The sequence below is a fragment of the Alligator mississippiensis genome, chromosome 3 (assembly GCF_030867095.1).
Source record: "Alligator mississippiensis isolate rAllMis1 chromosome 3, rAllMis1, whole genome shotgun sequence".
Classification (NCBI taxonomy): Eukaryota; Metazoa; Chordata; order Crocodylia; family Alligatoridae; genus Alligator; species Alligator mississippiensis.
This window is the reverse complement of record NC_081826.1, coordinates 107,675,304-107,694,188: the sequence shown is the minus strand read 5'-3', so window position 1 is coordinate 107,694,188 and position 18,885 is coordinate 107,675,304. Positions and strand designations below refer to the sequence as shown.

Sequence of the window (18,885 nt, the reverse complement as noted above, 5' to 3'; positions counted from 1 at the left end):
AGAATTTTGGTTTTGATTAGACAGCATATTTTGATGAAAATCCATTTAACTGAAATGTTTCAACCAGATCTAGTTTTGATTGCAGTTCTTGTCTTAAAACAAAATATTAATTCGAGCCGTCAATGAAGATTTTGTTCAATTATGTTGTAAGTAAGAAGAGAGAAAGGCCCATAATTGATTAAGGCACTGGACTATTTGATGCCTTGAGCACATCCCTTAATCTCTCTTTAATTTTATTTTGTGCTCTGAAAAGTGGGTTTAATAGTCCTTTCTCATTTGGCCATTTAAATTGTGTGCTGTTTCAGACAGGAACCCTTTCACTCTTTTCGTGTCTTTTTGCAATGCTTAGTTCGAAGCAAGAATCCAAAGCTACCCACCTCACATGGAAACATGTGCCCAAGTTGCAGCAGAGTCTGTCAATCCAGGTTTGGCCTCATTGAGCAACTTCAGACCCATAGACAAAGCAATCATGGAAGATAATCATCCTCAACTGCGAGGGATTGCTGATTATATATACTTCAGTGGTTCTTGAGTCTTAACTTGGGCTTGTAAATTCTTCTGTACAATAGCATAATGAGGGAAGTAAGAATGGAGACGTTGTCCTGGGTACTGACTTGAGGAGGAGGGAGGAGGGCAGAGAAAAAAATGCTGCCACAGCTGTATGATTACAATGGTGGCGCGGTGACAGCCAGAAGTCACTACTACCCTCACATCTCACAGCTGCCCTGGGTACCTGGCTACGTAGTTAAGGCTCCACTTCTGAACTCCAAATAAGTCAGGTGTGATTTCTTCCTACCCCGCCCCGTCTGCAAAGCCAATAGGTCAAGTCATTAGTATTGTGCAGAGCAGAGCTTGAGGACTGATTCACTTAGAAGTGTCAATTATACAATGGCAGCAAATGAGACTTCTATTCTTCTATTTCACTTCCAGTCTATTAGATTACAGTAGTCTATCTCTAACCCACACACTCCAGGTAGAGTTTTTTGGATATCTGGCAAGGTGAGTGTGTAGTTGAGCCATGAGTCTGAGTCAACTGGAGATCTTTGCTTTGGCTATGTCCTGTGCTTTAGTACTTAAAGAGCTGTAAAAATCCATTTGTTGGTCTCAATGTGTTAATGAATTCAGGATATTACTTTATGTCACATATACAACACAGAAGTTATGGCTGTTAACTTCATTGTTATTAACTAATATAGGAAATATTTAAAAGATTCATGACAGCCATTTTGTCCTCTTATTTGAAGGAACACACATTTGTCTTTTATAACCAGTTAAGTCGATGCATACAATCAAATAAACAAGGTTTTTTTATGCTGATTTTCAATACTGCTTGTAGGCAGCTTACTCAATAGTTTTATTGCATAATGACAAATTGCCCTTGTTGTACATCTATATGCGTTTGCAGTGGAATACTGGGTCCTGATATTTAGGCATCAGTAAATGCACTGCCATTTACTGTGATTTCCAAGGTAACACTTTCTACAGCTTATTAGTGCAAAAGACAGGATAAAATGTGTTTACTTAATTTCTGTGTATGTCGTTAGTCTTGAGAATTCTCTAGAATTTCACAAGGAGTCATTTATCGTCTTTTGTCAGGGTGCAAATATACCTGCAGTGAAACCTATAAATGATAGTGAGGGTTAACTGGTTACAAACTATCTTTAATGCATCATACGCAGCTGCAGAAGCTTATACCTTATATTATTCTCTTCAGGCATCTGTTTTCCTTCCAAACAAAAGTTTTTGGCACTCCTTTTTTTCTGCAGATAAAAATTCATCATTGGGTATTTGGGTATGAGCTAATTTTCCTTTCCAGGAAGAACCTACTAATATTGCACCTTTTTGTTCCTTGCCAGCTAAAAGGGTTTTAAACTCTGCTCAATGAGCTGTGGATTGTTTTAAGTACACACATAAATTTAAGAACCGAGGACCAGATTCTGGTTTCAGATGTGAGCGCACAGGTTTTGATGACTTCTAATGGGAGCTCTGTGCCTGACTCAAGGTGCAGACTTTCAATTCTAATAGTATAACTGCATAAGCCAGAGCAGGAAATATCTAGGGAATGTTCTAAATGCAGGAGCATTTTGAGATGTCATCCTTAACAGTTACTTTATTCAGTTTCCTTTGAGTTCAGTGATTAGCTGAAATCATTCATTTTGACCAGAGAGAGAACTCTTTGCTGTTCAGTGCTTGCCTCTATACCCACATGGGCAGATCCCTCTAAAGCAGAGGTGGGCAAAATACGGCCCACAGGCTGGATGTAGCCCGCCAGGCCATTCTATCCAGCCTGCAGGGTCCCTAAATTTTAGAAAATTTATATTTATCTGCCCCTAGCTGCCTGTCATGTGGCCCTTGATGACTTGCCAAAACTTCATAAGCGGCCCTCTACCCGAAATAATTGCCCATCCCTGCTGTAACCCTTCTTGGTATTCTCCATATCCCTTCCAGGGGTTAAGTAGGAGGGAGATTCTGTGTCTAGTAATCTCTCTCCCTTGCTGCAAAGAGAGCTGGGAATTGATAAAAAGGTGAGTTGTGCACTGATATGCCAACCAGTACAGTTGGCATTAATTTAACATAATATCTGAGTTGTTAAGTAGGGAAAGGGGTTGGGTAGTGATCTGCTACTTGTGCAGGGTGATAGCCGAGAAGCCCAGGTTTCCTTTTCTAGTACATGTGCTTGGGAGAGTGTAACAGTGTAATACATGGATCTAATTGTCAGCACATCATCTAGCTATTAAAGTTTTAGACCAGTGATTCTCAACCAGGGTGCCTTGAGATCCTTTCAGGGGTTGCCACACTGTTAGCACTGTTAAGTTTACAAACATGATTCACAAAATTAAACTCGGAGATTTCAAACAGAAATCCTTAATTGTGGTCATTCTGAGTTCTCTGCAACAGAAAAAAAAATGCTCTAACATTTTTCTGTAGGCAAAAAACGAGTGACATCTAAGAACTGGTATTTTCCACGGGGTGTCTTGAGTCTATCTGGGGGTGCTTCAAGTCTAAAAAGGTTGAGAACCAGTGGTTTTATTCCCTCTCTCCTCTGTTTAATCCAGTAAACAAGGAGGAACAAACAAAGAAAGAGAACTTCAATTTAAGGAAAGTCAAATATTTATTTTTCTAAGAGGTTCAGGTACCTAAAGATGGAAGAGAAACATCAGAGGTACCTATATTTTGCATAAAAATCATGCAGTAAACTGGTTGGCCAAAGACTGCCAAGTTATGGTACAGGACACCATGGGTCCTGACATTGCTGGGATTTTTAGGTTCTCTTCTTGTACTAATGGCTGCCAATGATAATAATCATAATTTGATTTTTAAATATCGAGCATTCAGTGCAACTGCATGTGCACTTTTTGTTCAGAACAAGAGTTATTTGCTGAAACTATTCAGAAATGTTCCTACACCGTGAGTTGTATTGCATAATTTAATCTGTAAATTCCTTTAGGGATGGGTATTGGGATATGTTACCATTCAGCATGAGGTTAGGATGGCAGAATTGGACCTGTGCTGGATAATTTTTAATAATGAGTTAACATAGAGTTATAGGAAAGGAAGTCATGAATGAACCTCATGAGGTCACCTAGTGTAGCTCCCTACTCAGGGCAGGATCATCCCTGATGAAACCATCCCAGCCAAGTGTTTCTTTCCAAGGATGGCAATTCTACTACTTCTCTAGGTAGCCTTTTCCCAGTGCTTAACCACTCTTGTAGTTATAAAGTTCCTTTTAATCTCCAGACTAAATATGCCCTGTTGAAGCTTGAGGCCTTCATACTTAATTCTGTCCCTTAGAGCCACAGAGAAAAGTCTGTCTCCATTCCTCTCTATGATTGCTCTTGAGGTATTTGAAGACCATTACCAAATTTCCTTCCTTAGTCTGCTCTTTTCCAAAATGAATAACCCTAGTTCTTTCAGCTACACAGATCTGAGAAAATTTAAACATGAGGCAAAATGTATCAGCTGTAATAAACCCTGCAACCTAAGGGAACGGGCATAGGAAGCCAAATGGAAGGTTCCCAATTTAGAGAAAATGCTGGGGATTAGGGTCACAAGCCCAATGGGTTAGGGAAAAATAAGCAAGTGCAAGTAGATAAATATTAACATTAAAGTGCATACACTTAGAAGCTGAATAACATGTAAAAAGCAGCAACACGGTGGTATATTCACTCAAGAACAGATAACTAATAACACGCGTTAGTATCAAAGTACAGACACTCAAAGAACCTTGTATACTCCGACACCTCCACAGGTGTCCCAAAGCCTCTAGTCCTGAGAGTGTTCAATTGCTGTCCTCACGTCCATATCCTGCTGCTACAGTCCAACAGTCATGGCTCTGTCACTCCAGTCTCTGGCCATGTGTTTCCCTCTGGCACTGCATCTGTGTTCTGCTGCTGCTTCCTGCTTCCTTTGTCTTTTGTCTCCCAGCCCCCAGGGTCTCTGGGAGTCGTCCTTATATGCAGTTAGCACAGTTTTGCAGTTCACATTTAGTTAGCAGGGCTGCTTCCCCTGCTGTTGCACATCTATATTACAGTGCATTATATTTAGCTTACACTGGGTGCGTCTACATGAGACACTTAATGGTGAATTAGCATAGTTTACTGTGAAGTAAGCACGTGGGTCTACACATGCACATGCTTACTTCACAGTAAATCTCCTAATCCTGAGTAAATTTTGCAAGTCATAGATTTCATAGACGTTAGGGCTGGAGGGGAACTCGGAAGATCGTCGAGTCCAGCCCCCTGCCCCAGGAGCAGGAGGTCAGCAGGGGTCATAGGATTCCAGCAAGATAAACATCCATATTTCTCTTGAAGGTGTTCAAAGTAGGTGCTTGAACCACCTCCAGCAGAAGTCTATTCCAGACCTTGGGGGCTCGGACAGTAAAGAAGTTCTTCCTTATGTCCAGCCTGAAACGGTCCTGAAGGAGTTTGTGACTAGCAGCACCTTGTCATCCCCTGGGGCGCTCTGGTGAATAGACTTTTCCCCAGATCCTGGTGAGCACCCCGATAAACTTACAGGCAGCCATCAGATCACCCTGAGCCTGCGCTTTTCCAGGCTGAAGAGTCCCATAGCTCTCAGTCTCTCATCGTAAGGTCTGTTTTCCTGACCTCTGATCATGTATGTGGCTGTCCTCTGGACTCTCTCAACCTTCTTCACATCCTTTTTGAATTATGGAGCCCAAAACTGGACACAGTACTCCAGCTGTGGCCTCACCAAGGCCGAGTACAATGGGAGAATGATGTCCTGGGATTTGCTTGAGAAGCATCTATGAATGCAAGCCAGCATTTTGCTCACTTTACTAGCCACAGCATCACATTGATGGCTCATGTTCATCTTATGGTCGATCATGACCCTTAAGTCCTTTTTGTCTGGAGTGCTAGCCAGTGTAGCACTGCCGAACCTATAAGCATGTTGTGGGTTTTTCTTCCTGAGGTGGAGAACCTTGCATTTTTCGGTGTTAAACACCATCAGGTTCTCGTCCGCCCATTTCCTGAGCCTGTCAAGGTCAGCTTGGATCTCCCTCCTGTCCTCAGGTGTGGACGCTTTACCCCAAAGTATGGTGTTGTCGGCGAACTTGGCCAATCCACTTCTGATACCAATGTCCACATCATTAATGAAGATGTTGAATAGTGTTGGCCCAAGGACAGAGCCTTGAGGGATCCCACTGGTCACAGGGCACCATGATGATTGACTTCCATCAACCACACTCTGGGTCTGACCACGGAGCCAATTCCCCAGCCAGCAGATCGTGGTGAAGCCGAGGCCACAGTTGGCCAGTTTTGCTAAGAGGTGATCATGGGATACCAGACCGAAGTCTTTTTTAAAATCAAAATATATGACATCAATCTCTTCTCCCTTGTCCAGGTGATAGGTCACCTGGTCATAAAAGGAAATAAGATTGGTCAAGCAAGACCTACCTGCAACAAACCCATGCTGGCTATCCTGCAGGATGCTGCCATCGGCTAGTCTGTTAAGAATGGCCTCTGATAATCTTTTCTAAAACCTTCCCCAGGATAGAGGTCAGGCTGATGGGCCTGTAGTTTGCCGGATCCACTTTCCTCCCTTTCTTGAAGATAAGCACCACATTGGCCTTCTTCCAGTCTTCGGGCACTTCACCAGAGCACCAGGAGTTCTCGAAGATCTATGCCGGGGCTGAGCTATGATGCTTGCCAGCTCCTTGGGTACCCGGGGTGTAAGCTGTCAGGGCCAGCTGACTTGAAGGTGTCCAGCCTCTCAAGGTGTTCCTTCACAAGGTCAGCATTGATGGAGGGTAAGGAATCACCCTCACTGAGGAGTTTCTGTCCTATGATGGGCAGGGGCGCCCCTTGGGACTGGTGAAAAATCGATGCAAAGTACTTATTTAGCAAGTTGGCTTTTTCCTGGGCATTGGTTGTCACGCACGAGAGAAAGTTTTGCGATCATTTGGATTTGGCTGAGCGCTCTCCCCACGAGTTGTCTGGGTAGTTGAAGAGTTCCATGACAACCATGTACCAGGAGCATGCAGATTCAGTCAATTCCTTGTCGAACTCCTGGTCAAGCTCTTGATCCTGGGTCAGAGGTCTGTAGTAGACTCCCAGCATTATGTCCCCTGCGCCATGTTCCCCACGGATTTCAACTTGGAGGGTCTCCAGTCGTCCACCCTGGGTACCAGTGTCGGCGTTCAAGGATGCGTAGCTTTCCTTGACATAGAAAGCTACACCCCTGCACCTTTTGTCCACTCGATCTCTCCTGTACAGGGTATAGCTGTCTATATCTGTGGCCCAGTCATGGTTGGAGTCCCACCAGGTCTCCATTGTTCCTATGATGTTGTACTTATGTGTGTTTAGCAGGAGGACAAGTTCCTCTTGTTTATTCCCTAAGCTGCTGGCATTTGTGTGCAGGCAGACAAGTGTCCCTTTAGGGGTCCTTGCCTTGCTCACAGTTTGTTCCAGGGCTGGGGCACGGGTGGCCTCCCTTAAGTGCCTTGACCTGCTGGCTTTCCAAGGGTTGCTCAGCAGGCCAGCAGTGGCGGTAGTCCCCCCATCCCCAGGCAGGCTTAGTTTAAAGCCTGGTGGAGCAGGTCAGCCTGTTTGGCTGAGAATTTACTTGGAATTAGTAATGTCGCTGTATTTACTTGGCATTAGTAATTAAGTCGCTAATTTACTTGGTATTAGTAATGTCGCTGTAGCACTCATGTAGTTGTCTGGCTGGGATCCAAATCTGCTCCCGGTCAGCCATCCATGTGGGGTCAACAGATAGCTTCCTGCCCCTGGGAGCTGCCTGCTGCTGGGGCAGGCTCTGCCACAAGAGCCCAGGTAGGGACTATGGCAGCAGGGAGCTCCAAGCCCCCCCGCTCCCAGATTGTGGAATGGAGGCTGGGAGATCTCTCAGACTGAGCCTCAGAGTCACGGGACTCAGGCTGGGAGCTCCCTGAAGGTGGGGGCTGGGGAGCTTGTTTCTGACCCAGTTCTGCAAGCGTGGACTTGCAGAACGGGGTGGGGGGGGGGGAACAGGCTAGGGAGCTTGTTCCCTACCCAGCTCCATCAGCATGGAGCTGTGGGGGGGGACAGGTTGGGAGTTTGTTCTCTGCCCAGTTCCACCAGCATGGAGCTACAGCCAGGGAGCAGGCTGGGGAGCTTGTTCCCTGCCCAGGTCTGTGAGTGAGGAGCTGGGCGGGGTTGGGGACAGGCTTGGGAGCTTGTCCCCCTGACTTCCCCCCCAGCTCCCTGCTCACAGAGCTGGGCAGGGACCAAGCTCCCCATCCCCCACTCCATGATCACAATTGCAGTTGTGGAGCAGGGGCTAGGCGCTCCCTTTATGGGCACAGTTCCTCGTCCAACCTGGAGCTGAATGGGACCTGTCCCTGACCTGGACAGTTCTCAGCCAGTTCCAAGCTGTGCAGAGAAGCACGTGCAGCCTGGAGGTGGCTGGGACTGTCCTGTTTAGGTAGCCCCCATCCAGCTCCAGGCTGCAGATGCAGACTTCCCCACACAGCCTGGGGCTGGCCAGGAACTGTCATGGTCAGGGACAGATCCCAGCCCTGTGCCCCACTTGGGTGACTGAGGCACAGGGCTTATAAAGCTGCAGGGGTGGAAAAGGTCCCAGTCCCCTGGCCTGATCCATTGGGGGGGCATCTAGCAGTGAGGTAGCTGCTAGCTGCCCCACCAGCAGATAGGGGCAGGGGGCTGAGACCTGCCCCTCCCCTGCAGCTCTTTCCAAGCCCTGTGCCCCTGATTGGAGAGCCAGGGCCAGGAGCTCTGCCTTGGCCCAGCAGTGGGCAGCCTACTGGGCCAGGAGACAGGCCCTGGCCCAGTGTTCCCTGCCAGTGTCTGAGCTAGCACCCAGGAAGAGCCTGGAGCTCCCTCCAGTGGCCACAGGCATGCATTGCCAGGCTGCAGGGGACTGGGAGCAAATCTGCTTCCTACGCAAAAACCCTAGGCTGGAAGTAAATCTAGGCTGGAGTAAATGCATGTGTATATATGCCCAGTGGGCATGTCTACACATGCTTTAGGGTGACTTACATTAAATTTAGTACCTCCAATATAAGGCACTAAACAAATGCGACTTAGGCTGCCTTAATGTGCAGTAATGAATGCACATGGTTTTTAAGTGATGTTTAATGCACTGTAGCCTATTTTACTGAGCATTAGTGTAACAGCACTGTTTTTTACATGATGCTTTAATGTGCAGTAAAATAGGTTACTATGCATTAAAGCACACATGTAGATGTGCCCACAGTCTGTTACACAGTGTTGCTGTTTTCAAATGCTTTCTCCAGCACTTATCTGAATTAGGTGACATTTAAATGCTTCACTGTTAAGATTAGTGTAGAAAATAATTGAGTCCAATTTTAAATGAAGGAAAATATGCTTTTTGTTAGTTCAGTGTACTGAAGATACTAGGGATATTGTACAAAATCAACAGAAAGCATACAGACATGTAAAATGCAGGCATTACAATCTACTAAAATCAAATAGATTTTAGAAAAATAGATATGTCTGAGTTGCACATTACTTTTGTTAAAATATTACACTATAGAGGAAAACTTTATCTTCAGGTAGACTGAGAGGAATACGATTTAGCTGCTGATGCTTCTCTACATTTTATAATGACTTTGCTTAGCAATCAATGAGTGATAAATAGAATAATAAATTAATTGCTCTGAAAACTAACAATACCTAAAATGCATAGGATCCCTCACACAATAGGAAATATATTATCTTTCATTCAGAGGATTAAGAAATTGATTAATCATTTCCTTGGAGCTATATTTTAATCTTCAATTCTTGAATCCTGTTTATCACTGAGCTCAGTTATGGCAAAATATTACCAAGAGCAGTAGGTTTTATTTAATAGCTTCTCTTCAGGTTCTATATTTAAGGCTAATCAATGGATAGTGGAGCCTCACATCTCACTGGTAATGAAATGTATTACTTACTACCGGAGATAGGTAAAAGCTGGAAATATATTTTCCAAAAATATGTACTTGCTTTTGTGTGGTAAAGAGAATGTTAGTTTCTGGAGCAGTCTTGTTAGGACAGAGATGACTGGAACTGGATAAAGAATGCTGCATTTAATCAAGTCATAATCTCTCACTTGGTTCCATAGGTCAGAAGTCTAATGGCGGAGGTGGACATCACAATCAGACACACCATCTGTGATCCTTGTTCTTTCAAGACTGTTGGAGGTTGTTACCCCAGCTTGATGAGAGAAGGGGCGATGATGAGGGTAATTAGGAATATGCACAAATTCAGCACAGGTCCCATATATCTGTTGAGTTCAAGAGCACCCTTTGTCAAGGGATGACAACTGCATGATGTAGCTAATGTTGGAGTTATGGCTCTGCCAGAATCATACTTTGTTTGAACTTGCAGCCGGACTGCTTCTTTTCACATTGCTCCCAGCCCTGTATAAAACACTGCTGTCCTAAGCTGCTTAGGTGATGCAATGTGATGCAGGGAGAAAGAAAAATCATCCCAAAGAGTTACTGTGAATGGATAGTTTTCATTTTATGGTCTCAATATTCTGGCCTGAGTAGTTAATTCAATTTTAATAAATAAGAAGTAGCAATAAAATGCTTCTGATCTCTATCTGAATGGGCATGCTGTTAATTTGATTTTCAGAGCTGCTGAGCACCTGCAACTCATTTATTGGAGCTGGAATTTTAGGCATTCATCACCTCTGAAAACCTGAATTTGCAGACGAACTCTGTGTGTGTGTGTGTGTGTGTGTGTGTGTGTGTGTGTGTGTGTGTTCTTTTCTACCTATAGGCTAGACCTAGTATTCAGAGGTTATGAAGGCTGATTTCACTGCAACTTCCCTGCACTGATTCATTGGGTGGAAGAGGTATATGCCTGGGCATAAGTTTCCTTCAAAAGTATGATTTCCATGTTATATGCTAATATTCTAAAAGTGAGAAGCAGACACCCACTCTGTCACTCAAATGACTGGGAACAGAATACGGGGGCTGAAAATGAGTATGGAAATTGGATAAAGTTGTGTGAGTTAACACAAACTGTGACAGTATCAGGCACACACTTTGACATGTATATCACTTCTATATGAATCCTATTCATCCATGTATTCCTCCACATGAGAATATTTATAGCAATTTGGACACCACTTCACTACATATTGCAGTGCTCTGCTCCAGAACTTTTAGGGGAAATATGTTTAGCTTTATAGTGTTACTTGTCATGTTTTGTGTGATGACTGGACCAGAACAACCCTGCTGCCATAGATAGGCGCCATTTTGTGGTTCATAGGCACCAAATTTAATTTTTGCGGGGGGTAAATGAGCTAAGATGATGAACATGTGGACAGTGTTATACGTTCAGGTGAAAGCCCTCTTCCTGAAGGGGGCCAGGGCCTTCTGGATCAGCTCATTATAGATGGACAAATGAGAAGTACGTAAGCCAAATCTTCATGAAGGGTTTATTTTGATTTTTTTTTTTTTGGAAATGTAAACTAGGCATTCTACTGAATAAATTTACCTTTCAATTCATTATATGGAAAAACATAAGGCTTTGCTTATTATAAACATGTAGTATTTGGTAGTGCAAATGTAGATGGAACCAAGGCATGCAGTATAGACATTCTTTCATACTAGCAAAAATATTAATATTTCTCTCAGTATGGCTATTTATTGGCAATGGATTAAATGATGTTGCACTGGTTAAGAGGTACAGTACCTTTTATTACCCTATGGGTCAAGGCATAAGATATCTAACATCAACCAACTACTGTGTTATTATAGTATTATAGTTATCATAGTCCATTGACTCCTGCTCCTAACTCAGGCTATTTAGAAAATCCTATCCTTGAAACTGAATATTAGTCCCCAGTGCATGTAGATATAAGGCTGTGCAAATTTAACTCCTTCATTTTCCAAGGGAAGTTTTGTTAGGGCCCTGCTGGATGTGCAAATTAGAGCTATAAAGTTGTTACACATTTTCTAGCACTAACTTTATAGCTGGTTGGCTTTCTCCATAGCTGGATAGTCATTTTTATCATGTGATAATTACTTTGCACATGTGGCCACGCTAAATTTATTGTGTGATTAATCAGTCAATTGTGCAATATATGTAACATGTAGCAGGAGCCCTATAGATCTTCTTGGTGAAATTTGCTCCTGGGTAGACAGTTAAATGACACTTGGATTGTGCAATGAAATCTGGACCTTTGCAACAGAGTGAATTGCAGTATACAGAATAACGGAGTAGTTGGCAGTATAACAAAAACCTTGCTCCATTGGAAAAATTATACTAGTCATATGCTTGAAATTTTGGCTGTATTCTTGATGTTGTTCACATTTTATTTTTACAACAGTGTTTAAATTGGAAGTGTTACTGTAATACAAAAACACAAGTATATATTTACAGCTCTATGGAAATCTGGTGTTTACTACAATGTTCTGGCAAAAAAGAAGTCTAGTTTCAAAGACTTCTTGAAGAATGTATACAGTCTTTAAATATTATCCTGCAGAAGTGGCTTGTTGTTTAAACCAAAACATTAGTACCTGAGGCAAAGACTTCCAAAGAAAACCTAACATTGGTGATTTACAACAAGGTCATCAAGACAATAGTCCCTCTTGGTCAGTATTGAATCAGTGCCCTGGGATGGTAATAGTGATGGTGGTGGAACCATCTTTTCAAATGATATGTGAAAACTGAGATAAAAGATTATGATAACCACACATTATGAAGTGTCTCTATTCTTGCATTTAATGCCCCTGGATTTTTAATCCCATAAGTATTCAATACTTATGTTTGCTGTTTTATCAAAGACAACATCTCCTGCAGTTCAGCATTCTGTTATAGTAAACTAGGGTGTTGGATCAATACCGACTCGGAGGCAAGGCTATTGTCCACTGAATTACTATTTCCACTTATTATTGTGTCAGGTGTTTCCACAAGCAGTCTGCCATCTAAGTACTGACCCAGATTTAACTCTTCTTAGATGCACATACAAATCTTAGCTTGAGGTGATATGGCTGCAGCAGAACCCTACATGATTTCACAGCAGATCAGTCCAGGAAAAATTGCTGTTCAAAAGGAAATTGGATAGAAATGTTTTGTTAAATCAGTGAAATAATTCTGTTTTCCTATTAGAAAGGAAGCCAAGATGAGCAGAGTTATCTCAGACTAGAAGCACTAAAAAGAGTTTTAAATAGAGATGGCCAGAGAGTGACTGTTGTATTTTGTAACAGCTTTCACTGTTTCAGAATTTTTTTTCATTTCACATTGGAATGAGAGACACCTTTTCTAAGATTTTTGTGAGCTGCATTGCAGAGGTCAAATTTCAACTCGGATCTCACCAGTTGAGGAGGAACAATATTACTAATATATGTCAGGGTTGGAGGGAGAGTTTCACCTGCTGATGGTGACATACTGTATTATAAATTATATTAGGATTGAGCCAGACTGGTATAACCCTGAGTAGAGCCAGTTCAAAGCAATATCACCCCTTTAGTAATCAGCCACCTCTTTCTTCTATTTATTCCTTCCCACTACTTTTATTGGGTCTGATACAAAACCTGTTCTAGGGCTTTGGTCCTAAGAGAGACTGTGTCTGTCTTCTAACACTCTAGCCCTGAACTTCCTTTGTAATAGATATTTAAGGTCAGTTCTTTCTGGTGGGGAAGCAAGGGGGGAAGGTTTTTGTGCAGTGTCTTTTCATGAACTGTCAAATGACAAAGATTAATTAGGTGGGCCATGCAACTGCCCCTATTTCTTTTCTAAGTACAAACTTTTATTTCTGCTTCTTAAATGGGATAGAACGTACATAATATCAGTCACTTCTAAGAAATAGCAAGGACATGGATATGAAAGTCTATTGAGAAAGTAAACCTTTCCACTTATGACACAAGTGGAAAGAGAAGAACTAATTTATGTCAGTTTATTTTGACAAATATTCCTTTATTCCAAAATACAATGCTATATGGTTCTCTATCCTGCCTGGATGTATCTGTAAACACAGAATGAAATTCCACTACTGTGCTGCATGGAACCAGTAATGCATTATGTATAGAGCCCTTCTAGGCTAGGGACAGTCATTATACATAAACTGGTTTAAGTGATCAGAAACTTGTTTAAACCTGTAACAGAGCAGATATTCAGTGCAGATATACCAGTTTGAAAATGGCTGAAACTGGTTTGAGATAAATGTTTAATGTAGTATCAGACTTAACTAATTTGGGTCAAACCAGTTTATGCAATGTCTGTCCCAGACCCCTTGCTGGTTTAAGTTAAATTGGAGTCCCCCAGCATCCTCTCTGGGCTGAGAAGAGCTCTCTGCTCCACAGCAAAGCTGACCCCTCCTCTTTGCTCCCTGACCAGAGCTCTGGCAGAGACTTGCAGGCACAGCAGGGTCTGCTGGCTTCCCTGTGCCCCCCCTCCTCCCACTCCCTCCCCACTCACTGCTTAAACAGGTATTCCCTCCTCCTCTCTACCACAGCATGGACCATAGTCAGCATGTGGTATGTTAGTTAATGCTGTAGAAGGCTCCAATAGAGAATGCAGACACAGCAGGCTCTGCCTGGCTTCCCCCTGCCCTATCCTCCCGCTTACTGCTCAAGCAGGAAATCCCCCCTCCCTCCCGTCTCCCACAGCACAGATAACAGCCTCATGGACCCTAGGCATGTGATATGCTAGCTAATGCTGTGAGGGGTGTGTGTGTGTGTGTGTGTGTGTGTGTGTGTGTGTGTGTGTGTGTGTGTGTGTGTGACTGCTTGGGGCTGTTTGGAGCTAATCAGCAGGTCAGCCCCTAAGCTGTTTAAGAAGTTTGAAATAATGGAGAGAGGTCATTGTTTTGCTAATTGAGCAATGAAGACTGTTACCACTATCTGACCCCAGCTAGCTTGCTTGCCTGTCAGTTTGCTGCAGACAATATGACGAAGCAGGGAGGGAGATTGAAAAGCTCCGTATCATCAACAGATGCTTGCACTGTACCACACCCCTTTGCCTCAGAGTGCTAGCCTGTGGCTGGGGGCTGGCAACAGTCCCACCCTTTGAGCATCCAGCAGGGAAAAGCCTGGGACCGTACAGGCTGACCTCCCTAATGAGTGTCCTGCTGGGGCCTGGCTATGCCCCCCTCAGCTCAGCTCCCTGCAGGAGAAGGGAGGGCTGCTCTAGTGCCCCCCGGATTTTAGCCTGAGCCACTGCAGGCACATGTCTGAATTTCCTCAGTCCAGAGACAATGTCTGTCTGGTTTCAAACCAGTTCAGCCTACCCAGGCTAGACTAACCTGCAAAGATTAAATCAATTCAGGCTTAGGTTTTTTTGAATGTCTGTTCTTAACCCTAAGGTGCTGAACACCTTCCATTCCTATTGAAGTCTGTGGGCATTGAAAGCATTCTGGCCCTCCCAAGATTGCTCAGTTCATTGTAAAATTAAGGTGTAAGCAAGATAATAGTAACATAAGTTAATTTTCATTAATGAATTGTGTCTCTGTATTGTAATAGTAGTGTTGAAGTGATGTTGTCATGGTGGTCCAGGAAATATGTGAGAGGCAGGGATATTTTTTGGGGGTAATATACTTGAGACAACTGCATACCACACTTTCAACTTATGCATTGCAAATTATTTGTGCTACCCAATGGATATACTTTCCTCTTGAAATTAAAAAAAAATAAATTGATACAGTTAATTTTATTGTTAATACATATTTTTTTTTCTGGTAACTTCCAATATGTGATAGTCATTTTCTGTAGATAACAAATGATTCAATTTCTTTCCAAAAAAATATTTCTATTTTTTTAAGCCTCTAGCTTAGCCATAACTTTCTTCGAGTCTTGCACTAGCGAATACAGGTAGGATTTTTCAAATACAGGACATTTGGAGACTATGTTGCATTAAAGCTAATTTCTCAACACAAGACATTTTTTAAAATGTTGTCTTGCATGGCTTCAATCAAGGAGTGATCCTTTTTGTATAGCTGTATGTACAAATATTCATTTTTAATTATTTATGCATGATTAAAATGGAAATGTACTGTGTAGTGGAACCCAGGCCAAAGCATCACACTGGGTGGGGCCTGGGTGCCACACTCTCAGTGGGTGTTTCATTTCCTTATGTATATCCTTCCTGCCACAACTTGTTAATGAGAAGGCTATCAGGAGGTGGTATCTGACTGCGGTGGGATACATTGAGATGGGCGTAGGTCTCAGTGCTTGGGTATATTTTGTGGGGCTCTGCTTCCCATATGCCCCACCCCTTTCCCTTTGGGTGTTCTTGTGATGCTATTGGGGTAGGTGCCTAGTCCCCTAGGTGGCTGCCTAGGTGGAAGAAAAAAGGTTTGACATGGGAAGAAGAACAGAACAATTTGAGACCAACGTGAGCTGGCATGGCCTTGCCACTCTGGCAAGGGTTTACCACAATAAGCATCCATGCCATATAGAAATTAATAAAGCAACATAATGTAAAGAGCTATGTCCATCGTTCATGTACAGGCCTAGTTTCAGCCTTGCAGCATATGTCTGCCTTCTCCTTAGGCAGCTAAGGCTCTTTGGGGCTTGACCTCAGCCGTGAGCCTGATTCATAGGGCTGGCCTGTATCTGACCAACCCCTGTGGGTAATTTGGGGCCACAGATACTATGAACTCCCAAGAGGCCTTGGGAGGTACCTGGCATCTAGCATCCACAGGGTCATCAGGTTCCTATCATGGGAGCAGAGGTCGGGCTTGTCTCTGATGGGGTGTCCTCGGCCCTGGTGGAGGGAAGGAGGCACAGTCCATTCCGTGTACCTGCACCTCACTGCTTCTGGGACTGGCGCTGCTCTAAGGGAAGTTCTTGGTTGATCTGAGCTGATCTGCACTTCTGCAGGCCCCCATGTGTCCTGCTGCCACTGCCAGGTGCTGAGACCCCCTGGGGGGCTCACTATTGTCCGCAGCTATGGCTACCGAGGTATAGGTGGTGCTGGGTGTGCCAGCTGCCTGCTCTTGGCTCTGCTTGGGCTCTGGGCCTGTGTAGAACCCAGCTTCCTGCTCCCAGTTCTGCTGGGGGGTTGAGCACATGGTGGTGGTGGTGGGGGGCGGGGGGAGGGAGTGTGTAACCCTTCGTTTCCCTGTCCTGCCCAGGGGGTAAGCATGCAATGGGCATGCTGCCTACCCATGGGCCCATTGTCTACTGCCAGGATTGCCTGGGATCCTGCTGATTTGGGAAGAACCCCGGCAGTCGTTGCCCAGGTAAGTGCGGGGCTGGGTCCCTACTATATTCTGACATGCATATACCTCTTGTATTTTTAAAATTGAAAAATAACCTTGTTTAATACATTAAAAATGTAAGCTGATATTTTATACTTTCTCATGGTAGTGCCTATTCTGGCTTTCATAATGTGACAGACTATTATTACTTTGAAAACAACATGCTGTAAAATCCAAATGTTGGTATTTAAAAACTGTCTGTTCTAGCGCAGTAATTATTTTCAGGAAATTACAGAAAGCTTTTTAGCATGGTTAGCACACATCGTAATTATTGTATTTCCATAATTATGAGAAACACAGTACTATTATAACAAAGTTTTGTTTTACAAAATTAAAGGAATAATTTCTAGTGGCAGAGCTGAATGTTAAGAGAAATGTGGAATATTGCCCTGATAATGTCAGTCATTGCAACTGGATTCGTTGTGTTTTTGTAGTGAAATAATTACTCTAATATCACATGCAAAATAGAACTTTGTCTTCTCCTGCTCTTGGCTGGCTGTCTATATCTTTTAATAATACACAGAATTAGGCCCACTTGTGCATTTTATAGGATTATCTATGTTCCTTTTTGTTTCTCCTTTTTATTGCCTGCTTTTAATTTTTGTATGTACCTGTTTTAGTATAATGCTAGGAAAAATATACACCTTTAATCTGCTTCCTGCTACCAAGCTTTCTTATTTTCAGAAAATGAAGGTTGCAAAATGAAATAGGATGAAATATATTTTTTATTAATTCTACATGTGATAAAAATGTCCATATGCTAATTTGTCTAGCCTCAAGTCTACTTAAAATTAAAGACCTCTTTGCTTGCAAAAAAAGGTTTGATAAGGAAGGCATGGCTGAGACTCTCTTCTCTAAGCCTGATTGTTTCCTTTGGTCCCTCTTTCTGTAGCATCAAATCCAATCTTACTAGTAGTTCATGAGCTCATGTGCTTACTAGCAGCCCAGCTTTACTAGTCTGTAACAGAAGACATCCTGTACCAGATTCTGTTTCACATGTCTAAATAGACATAGGCATAGGCACCTAAGTCCACCTTGTTCAAGTCCTGAAAATCCATTAACACATCTGCTTTTGTAACACACCATGATCTTACCCTTAAGATCTAGTCATAATAAAGCAGACGAGGAGGATCCACTCAACTTTAGCATTCACTCGAGCAGGGTGGAATAAATTTGCATTTAAGTGCTTAAATCCACTGAATTTATTCATCTAAGATTGGAATGGAATCTGACCCCATGTAATGTTTTAGTGATGAAAGAGGTTGGGAGCTTGATTTTGAATCCAGGCTGAGTTGCTGATTCAGTATTGAATCAGATAGAAGAATGATATTTCGGCTCCTGCACCTGGGAAGATCAGCAAAAGCTTTACTGTTAACCTCAATGGAGTCAAGGTTGCATGGCTACTGAATAATCAGTGCAACTGCTTACAGCACTTAACTGCTCATGAAGATATCAATACACCCAACTACTGCTCAAATTAGCTGACCCCAGGAGATTTCAGTATGTCTTCATATAGAGGAGCAATCTCTATATCTCTTCTAAATCTTATGCTGTGAGTACATCATATGTTTTGATGTCTCTTTTAAATGACACTTTATCAAGCTGATAAAACTTTGGTATGTAGCATGTTTGTGTGCTAGATTAATTTTGCACAGACTCCCGAGGGAAGCCTCTTTCCGTGAGAGTGGGTATAAAAGGGGGAGGAAGGACCAGGTACTTCTGCTCTAAGGGTGCCTGTACACATGTGGGATGCCTACTCTGATGTGTTCTAATTAAAACACTCTCTCAGCCTCGCCATCGTGTGTATTCAGCATCCCTGCATTTCAAAATGGTGACAGGGTCACTTTAACTAAAGTTTGTTGAATGAGTTTTAGTTAAGGCACACCCACCACCATTTTGAAGTGTGGGTCCCATGAATACATGAGATGTTGTGGGCATTTTAATTAGAGCAGCTCCTGAGAGCCCAAACAGTGCTGTGAGGAAGCCCTGCATCCACAGCAGTAGTATGGGGTCTTCCCCATGTGTGATAATTAGGGACCTACTAAATTGTGATTTCATGTTTTTTGTGAAATTAGGCATTTTTTTCCAAAAGGGCAGTCTCCATGATTTTGGTAGGCTTGCTGCAGGAAAAAGAAAACTTGCCAGAAAACAGAAGAGGGTGGGAAGTCCTGCAATCTCAAAGCATGGGATTGGGGGAAAAAGGTGGGG

The 18,885-nt window shown here is 43.1% G+C and overlaps 1 long non-coding RNA gene across 1 annotated transcript in view; it reads left to right on the top strand.

Moving 5' to 3' along the window:
* The window catches only part of LOC109283873 (uncharacterized), a 109,233-nt gene extending 99,166 nt beyond the window's left edge, over nucleotides 1-10,067 (top strand). The window contains exon 2 of the long non-coding RNA XR_002091182.2: nucleotides 9,586-10,067. This is a non-coding gene — a long non-coding RNA (uncharacterized LOC109283873). The remainder of the gene's footprint in view (nucleotides 1-9,585) is intronic.
* Nucleotides 10,068-18,885: the final 8,818 nt, after the last annotated feature.